This window comes from Callorhinus ursinus, unplaced genomic scaffold (assembly GCF_003265705.2).
Source record: "Callorhinus ursinus isolate GAN/ISIS: 27379988/994484 unplaced genomic scaffold, GSC_fseal_2.0 scaffold9, whole genome shotgun sequence".
Classification (NCBI taxonomy): domain Eukaryota; kingdom Metazoa; phylum Chordata; class Mammalia; order Carnivora; family Otariidae; genus Callorhinus; species Callorhinus ursinus.
Window position 1 is genome coordinate 24581179 of NW_027397071.1, and position 8656 is coordinate 24589834.

Consider the following 8656-nt stretch of genomic DNA (forward strand, 5'->3'; position numbering starts at 1 on the left):
GATTCCAACTATACGACATTCTGGAAAAGACAAAACTAAGGAGACCGCAAAAAGGTCAATGGTTGCCAGGAGTTGGGGAAAGGGAAGAATAAAAAGATGGAGCACAGAGGATTTTTAGGCCAGTGAAAAGATTTTGTATTAGATCATAATGATGCATATATCCCATTATACATTTGCCCAAACCCTTAGAATGTAAAACATCAAAGAATGAACTCTAACACAAACTAAGGTCTTTGGGTGATAATAAGGTATCACTGTAGGTTCATCTACTATAACAAATGTACCACTCTGATGGGAGCTGTGGATAATGGGGGAGGGCAACATGTGTGGGAGTTGGTAGGTATACGGGGAATCTCTGTATCTTTCTCCCAATTTTGCAGTGAATGTAAAAGTGCTCTAAAAAATAAGGACTTAGGGGTGCCTGGGTGGTGCAGTCAGTTGTGTCTGACTCTTGGTTTCGGCTCAGGTCCTAAGATCAAGCCCCGTGTCAGGCTCTGCATTCAGCATAGAGTCTGCTTAAGATTCTCTCTCCCTCTGCCCCACTACGCCTCCCCTTAAATAAATTAAATAAATAAATAAATAAATAAAAACTTAAACACCTTTCCTGCTACATGCTTATTAACATAAAAAAACAACCAACCAACCAACCTTAGGTGCAAAAAATTTTTTAAAGGGCAAATACATCCATCTGGTTTCTCCAACCCCCTTCTGAAACTGCTTTTCCAAAGATCACGAACACCTTGAGATATTTCAAAGCCCTCACTTGTCTTCCTCAATTATCTTCCCAGACTTCTCTGTAGTATTTAAAATGGCTAACAACTCTTTTAAAATTGTTCTCCTCCTTTATAACCCATATATCCTCAGCTATTCATGCAACTTCCTCATATGTCCCTTATATTTCAACTTTTTATATTAAAAAGCAATAAAAAATTGCTTTTTATTTCTTTTTCATTAGCAATTTGTGTCCTTGTTTTCTTGCTTTGAAACTTTGATCAAACATCTGCACAAAATTAGTCAAATCCCAAATTAGATTTTTGTAGTACCTGTAAGATAACACTAACTAGTAAAAACTTAAAATAGTATGTATTGGGGGGCGCCTGGCTGGCTCAGTTGGTGGAATGTGCGACTCTTGACAGGCGTTGTGGGTTCAAGCCTCAGGTTGGGCATAGAGATTATTTAAAAATAAAATCTAAAGGGGCGCCTGGGTGGCTCAGTCAGTTAAGCGTCTGCCTTTGGCTCAGGTCATGATCTCAGGATCCTGGGACTGAGCCCTGCATCAGGCTCCCTGCTGAGCAGGGAGTCCACTTCTCCCTCTCCCTCTGCCCCTACCCCTGCTTGTGCTCACTTGCTCTCTCTCTCTCAGATAAATAATAAATTTTAAAAATCTAAAAAAATAAATAAATAAATAAAAGGAAGCCTGGATGGCTCAGTCAGTTCAGTGTCTGACTCTTGATTTCGGCTCTGTTCATGATCTCGAGACCCTAGACAGGCTCTGTACTCAGCATAGAGTCTGCTTGTCCCTCTTCCTCCCCCTCCCACCCCATGCACGCATGCTCTCTCAAATAAATAAATAAAATCTTTTAAAAAAATAAAATAAAATAGCATGTATTGGGATAAAACACTATACGTCTCCTAATTAGACAAGATACAATATACACAGTCCCTATAAAGGCCTCTGGCCAAAAATATGTAACAAGCTTTTAAATTTAACTTGCATGTAACAGAAAATTAAAGGGCTAGAGCTGTGCTGTCCAATATGACAAGCTCTGGCCACACAGAACTATTTAAGTTTAAATTAACCAAAATTACCAAAATCAAAAACTCATCCATATTTCAAATGCTCAATAGCTGTATATGTCTACTGGCTACGCACGGGACAGTGTAGCTATAGAGCACTGCCATCACTGCAGAAAAGTTCATATATATTTGAATTTTAATAACCATGTAGTATGAATGGTATACAATAAAGTTTCCTTTCTTCTTTTTTTTTTAAGATTTTATTTTTTAGAAAGGCAGAGGGAAAGGGAGACGGAGAGAAAATCTTAAGCAGGCTCCACACCCAGCCTAGAGCCTGACATGGGGCTTGATCCCATGGCCCTGAGATCATGACCTGAGCTGAAACCAAGAGTGGAATGCTTAACCGACTGAGCCACCCAGGCACCCCTCTTTTCCCATTCTTGTCCCCTAGCCAACTAGTACCCCTCTTTACTGCTAGCAATTGCTTTTTATTTCTTTTTCATTAGCAATTTCTTATGTATCTTTTTAGAAATAGTGTTTTTTTACACTTAATTCATATTAGAAATTGTCCCAGGGCAGCCCCTCTATTTTTAATGACTGCCTAGTATGTCATCATATGAATGTGGAAATGCAGCTATTAAATACAATTCTGCAATGAATATCCTCATAAATACATCATTGCATGCAGAGTCAATACTTTCGGATATATATTTGGGGGGGCAGGCCTATTGGATATATTTCTTTTAACAATTTCTGGGACAATGCTTTTAAATGTTGCTATATGTGTAACTGCTGTCCACAGGTTATTCTAATTTATAGCCCTACCAACAGTGTACAAGAGTAAAAATTTAAACTTCTAAGAAAAAAAGTTATTTGAAATGGTTGCAAATATTCCAGTCACCCCTGACAAATAATTATAAACCAAAGATTTCCTAAAATGCAGACACAAGCGAAAACATGTTTCCAAAAATGTTACAACGAGAAACATACAAATTCACCTTTAATTCAATGCACACAAAGACATATCAGGAAGTCTGATCTCTTTGGCAAAGGTTTCACGCTTTCAAAAACACCGAGACCAACCAATTTCTTGAGTTTGCCAAGAAAAAGAAATGTTTACATAATTTCTCAATTATTATTAACTCAGTTAATAATGGTGCAAATATTAAATTGTGTTGCCCCATATGCTTACTGAAGTTTCAAGGAAACTTGAGCTGATTAAGAAACAAAAATGTAAATTAATATATCTTGAACTTAGAAGGCTCTGTTAGGTTGAATTTTGAGGTTTTGAATGAAGACTGTTTAAAAATATTTTCCATCATTTCAATAAATGGAAGAGGATAAGTTATTCTGGTATGTGGTGGCACTTCTGGTTGAACTTAGATAGTTCACATGCAGGGAAGTAGTATAGCACAGAACTAAAGAGTTTGGATTCTGGGCGCGCCTGGGTGGCTCAGTCGGTTAAGCATCTGACAGGCTCTGACTTTGGCTCAGGTTGTGATCTCAGGGTCCTGGGATCAAGCCTTCCATCAGGCTACCTGCTCGGCGGGGAGTCTGCTTTTCCCTTTGCCCCACCCCTGCTTGTGTGTGCGCGTGCACACACACACTCTCTCAAATAAAATAAAATCTTTAAAAAAAAAAAAAGTACGGATTCTGAACACCAGAGAGTTCTAGTGCTCAGTAACCCACCCAGTGTGAGCTCAAATACTGACTCCAATCCTGCAACATCAAACAGGCGGTCTCCAATTCAAGGGAGAAAATTATTTCTTCAAAATAAAATCAGGCTTCACTTAAAGTCAAACAGATAATTTCTACAAAATGTATATTCTTCACAGTGATTCAAACTTCTCATCTACTCCTCCCTTCAGTCTAAGAATGGGACGCCCTCCCCGTCTAGAACTCTTTTCCCAGGTACTCCAGATACGGAGATAACAAAGGTCCTCCATCTCTCTTGCCTATATTGTCAACATTTCTATACTAGCTTACCCTCCATATACACTTTCTCAAGTGTCCTTAAAAATCCTTCTCTTGATCCTATTGTCTCCTGGTAGTCTCAATCTTCTCTCTTCTGTACCTCACACTGGAGCATCCTAAAAAATGACATTGTCTTTACACCCCACCCCACACTCAACTTTTTCCCTGCCATTCCTCTGAAAGTCCCCTTACACTAAGCCTAATACTTACCATACTTAGTTGTTAAATGGATTCTTTTGAGTCTTATCTCACTTGACCTCTCAGCAACATCTATCACTAGACTATCTGACTCAAAACTCTTCTCTGGTTTCCGGGATACCACTTTTTTCCCAGATTCTATTTGTTCATTTATTACATACTTACAAAGCACCTACAATGGTGCCAAGCACTGAACTAGGAATTGAGGGGTACAGTCTCTCTACAGACTTATAAATAGGCAATTACAACAGGACATATAATTACTGCTTTGACAGAGATAGGAACAGGGTGCTAAGGGAAGAGTCAGATTGGAAATCCAGAGGATATCTCCATATCTCATCTGCCAATCCATTAATATCCCTCAAGGTTCTTCCCTTGCTTTTTTCTTTAACTCCATCAACACACTCCCTGACTGTGGAATATAAATTTACATTTTCTGAATACTTAGGGTATTCCTATTTTCTATCCCCCAAACCACCTTTTTTTTGGTATTCACTTGTTACTCCCACCTCAATTGATACAACAGTGCGGTTCTGATTATTGTTTAGTAATTTATAATCACACTGTTCAACCCACCACTGTTCACCATACACACATATATAAACCCCTTCCCTCTCATTAGATTTAAATGTGGCTACTATTCCAATTTCCAACCCTGCGCCAGCCACACTCAAAAATTTGCAGTTCACTGTCCCACCCTACTTTGTGCTCACACACGTGCATGCTCTTGAAAATTTTCTCCTGCTTACCAGAGCTCCTCCTGTCACTCTTTAGACTAACTTCTATTTGTCCTTCAAGACCCAGTTATCACCTCCACCCCAGAGGCCTCCCTCACCCCCTTCCACCCACCTGGGTCCTTCCCATGGATCCCAAAGCACCATGTGGATACCTCATCTGAATTCTTAATGTAAGCCACTACCTTGAGTACAGGCCCAGGTTCTGCAGCACCCAGCAGAGGGTCAGGCGTGTTCCAAGAGCTTAATAATGTTAGTTAAACAAATAAATCAAGGGTGGGAATGTCCCTGTCCCAAATGATGGACCGAGAAAAAAAACAACAAAAATACCAGCTACGGCTAAAGCTTCATACTTTCTCTTGCATTCCCCAAACTACAGTACATAGAGCGATCCACCAATCTTAGACCCAAAGACCGTGTGCGTTTTCCAAGATGGGAAGTAGGCGGTTGTATAACTGGAAACCTCACGTCCTCGCCCCAACCTCTTTCTCCCCACCCCTTCCTTGCAAAAAATCCCCAAGCATTTAAGAGAAAAGCCCCCAAGTTTGAAAAGGGTCCACTGGGGCAACAAGCTTGCAGTTTTAAACCAAAGAAAAGCAACTGGCAGCTCACCTGGGCAGCAAGGCACGCACGGGGATGGCCTCCCCAACGGCCTCGCCAGTTGCACAGTGTTGATGGGGGAGGGGAGAAGAGGGAAAAACGGTTCTTTCCCGCTCAGCGTCGCACCGAGGGCCCGGACCCCAAAGCAGTAGTCCACGCAGAGGCTGTGTCACGTTGTGTGAAAAAGGCCTTATCTGATCGTTCCCGCCAGCTTGCACAAGATGAAGCGGTGCGAGGCAGCCGTTCTTCACCGACCGTCGCAGCCAGCTCTCGTCCTAATGGCGGCAACCGCTAGCGGGCAGCAACAGGCGCCTTTATGGGAGACCCGCGGCGGGCAGCCCGCCCATTGGCCTGAGCGTGTCACGTGGCCAGGCCTGGCGCGGGCGGCCGGTAAAGTGCTTGAGGTCCCAGCTCCGCTGCCAGGGCTTGGGCCGGGTTTGAGGGTCCTCCACCGGGTGAGTGCCCTGTTGTTGAGACTTTACTGAATGCCGGGTACCGGGCAGAGAGCTGGGGGTTTAGGCGTAGGAGCGCCACCCAGAAGGAGTTTACCATGAAAACAATGAAATGAATTAGCCCTATGCTGTTTTGGGGGTTCGTGAGTTTGAGCTTGCGCTGTTTTCGTCCAATCATACTTGTTCTCCAGTTCTCCCCACAGCTCCCCTCTCTTGCACGCAGTGAATGTTCAGCATTAGATAGCAGCTGAGGTTGGAGTCCACAGGAGCTCATGGGGTTTAGAATGGCACTTAAGAGCATTTTCACAGCAAGCAGCTGCGTGGAGAGAGTGATTTAGGATTTTGAAGAGTCTTGGCAACTACCTCATTATATGTGGATGTGTATGAGAAGACTGTGTTTAGCACCAAATTTGCCTTTTGGATCCAATTGCAAACAGTGTTTCTAAAAAGTCCTTCCTAGATGGATGAATGGATGGGAGGATAGGTGGGGGAGGGGAAGCCAAAAACAGCTGACGAGCTGCTCAATAAACCCATCAAAAACCAATCTGTCTCCAGATTCTTGAAGTGCAGATCTGGCGGCCATGAACAGCTTGGCATGTCTTAATTTTGTTGCTTTTCTGTGAGCGTCCAAGTGTTCACAGAAATAACCGGAGCGGCAAGCCGTTTTACATTGGAAAGGCTCTCCTTACTTAAAACACCCAAAATGGCTTACTTTAGTCAGAGAAAGGACTAGAAGGCCTTTACTTCCAGGTAACGGAATAATCAAGGAATGTAGTCAAAGCCGTAGTGTACACTTTGGTTAGATTCTTGTTCCGTGTTTTTGTTTAAAATCTTATTAGGCAGGAAAAAGGAACTAGGGTGTGATCTAGGTACATACACAGGGTGTGACCCTCACACGGTGAAGGGCTTAAGGGAAGTCAAAGGAAATAAAAGCCAGGAATGATTCAGTGCGAGTCTTGTTCAGCTGTCAACTTTTTTGGCTCTCCTTCTCCTGAGAACCAGTGCTGGGGAAAAGTGCATACTCCACAGAGAAGCCCTGGTGATCTTTTAGAAAGCTAAATCTCATCATGTTAACCCCCTTAAAACCTTTCAATTACTTTCCATTATTTTTAAGATAAAGATCAAAATCTTTAAGATGAGCTACAAGGTTCTACTTGAACTATCTCTATTCAGCTCCAGCCACCCCTCCAATAGTGCACACATCTCTGGCCACACTGACCTTTTACCTCTTTCCCCTTACCCTATTGTCCTCCCCCTCCCCTCCCTTCCCCTGTCCACCCCTCAGGGCTCTTATAACCGGCTCTTCTCTCAACTCCCTTCCCACACTCAAGGTCTCCCTCAAAGTCTTTTCCTCAAGGAGGCCTCCACTAGATTGGTCTTCCTATTACACACTCTCATTACAACATAATTACATAGCACCTATTACAATTGTACTTATATAGCCAGGCACATGTTTAATGTCTATTTCCCCCACCACACAGTAAGCACCATGAATGCAAAGTATCAAAAACCTTTAAAGTGTATTATCATTGAGTACATTGTCCTTTGATCCTGCCAGGTTTTACAGACTGTGGCCAATAAAATTTGAATTAAGGGCATGGGTGGGCAGGGAGGGGGAGAGTGACAAAAACAGATTTTGAGTTTTTAAAGAAACAAAATGGTTGTAAAAATGGAGAATATGGAGAATGGGTTTATTTGGGAAGTAGACTCCTGAAGATTTGCTGTTAGATTGGATGTAAAGACGATGGTGTTTCTGGCTTGAGCATTTGGAGGAAGGCATCATTTACTGGAAAGGGAATTGTAGGAGGGGAGCAAGTTTGAGGGAGGGGGAAGATCATGAGTTCAGTTTTGAACATAAAAATTCAGGGTGCCTATAAAATATCTGGAGAGAGATTTTGAATAGGGAGTTTATTATACAGCTCAAAATTCAGTCTAAGCTGAAGATGGGAGTGGAGGGCAGGAAGGAAGTTAGACAAGTGAAATTGGTTTGAAATAATTCTTACGGAGAACAGGAGAAAAATCTGGGGAAATGTCTTAGTAAGACAGATTTGAAAAGTTAAGATGTGGACATTGGTGAATGTTCATGGAGAAGTAAGGTAGTTGCTTTTCCCCAACACTTGAGATTTGCCAGGGGAAGTGTGACAGAGACAATAGAGAAAAGTAGCTTCTAAAATATTGGGGGGAAAGTGGCTGAGACTAGGATATCACAAGGGCTATTCTGTGACACATAAAAACAGCTGTGATTATGGGTTGTTGTTTTTTTTTTTTTTAGAAAAGCATCAAAGAGTTCCATTTCAGTTTAAATCAATATATCACACAAACATAAATGAAAGACCTTTTAAAGTTTCCATCCTTCATTCTAGCATCAGATTCAACAAGAGGAAGCCTAACTTTCTGGTCTCCTATGGGATTCACAAGGGTCCCCAGAACTCAGTTAAAGATTTAAATTTAAGAATGGTTTTGTATAGGAATTTGGAGGCAACTTAATACATATAGACATAGAGGGTAATTTATTGCTAAAAATAAAAATATTTATGGGGTGCCTGGGTGGCTCAGTCCGTTGAGCCTCTGACTCGATTTCAGCTCAGATTGTGATCTTAGGGTCATGAGATTGAGCCCTGCATTGGCCTCAGTGCTCAGTAGGGAGTCTGCTTCTCTCCTCCCTCTTCTTCTCCCTCCCATTCATGCATGGGTGCGCTGTCTCAAATAAAAAAATTTTATTTATTATAAATGTTAAAAAAATTATCACTAGTTATAAGCTTGTAATTTCCTTTATCAAATGTATTTATTTAAGAACTAGTATTAAATATAATTAAATATATATTCCTCATGTAACTTAAATGTGCAGAAGATTCAAATTTGGATGTGAATGAATATAGCAAACAGTGAATTATCTTAATATAATAATTTCAAATAAAGGTTACAAATAATTTTGGGGAGGTGGGCTGCAAACATGGGCCC

The 8656-nt window shown here is 41.5% G+C and overlaps 1 protein-coding gene across 1 annotated transcript in view; it reads right to left on the bottom strand.

Annotated features, from left to right (window-relative positions):
• BRDT (bromodomain testis associated) overlaps window positions 1-5573 on the bottom strand; it is a 78119-nt gene extending 72546 nt beyond the window's left edge. The window contains exon 1 of the mRNA XM_073896818.1: window positions 5256-5573. The gene's annotated coding sequence lies outside the window, so the exon portion shown is untranslated. The remainder of the gene's footprint in view (window positions 1-5255) is intronic.
• Window positions 5574-8656: the final 3083 nt, after the last annotated feature.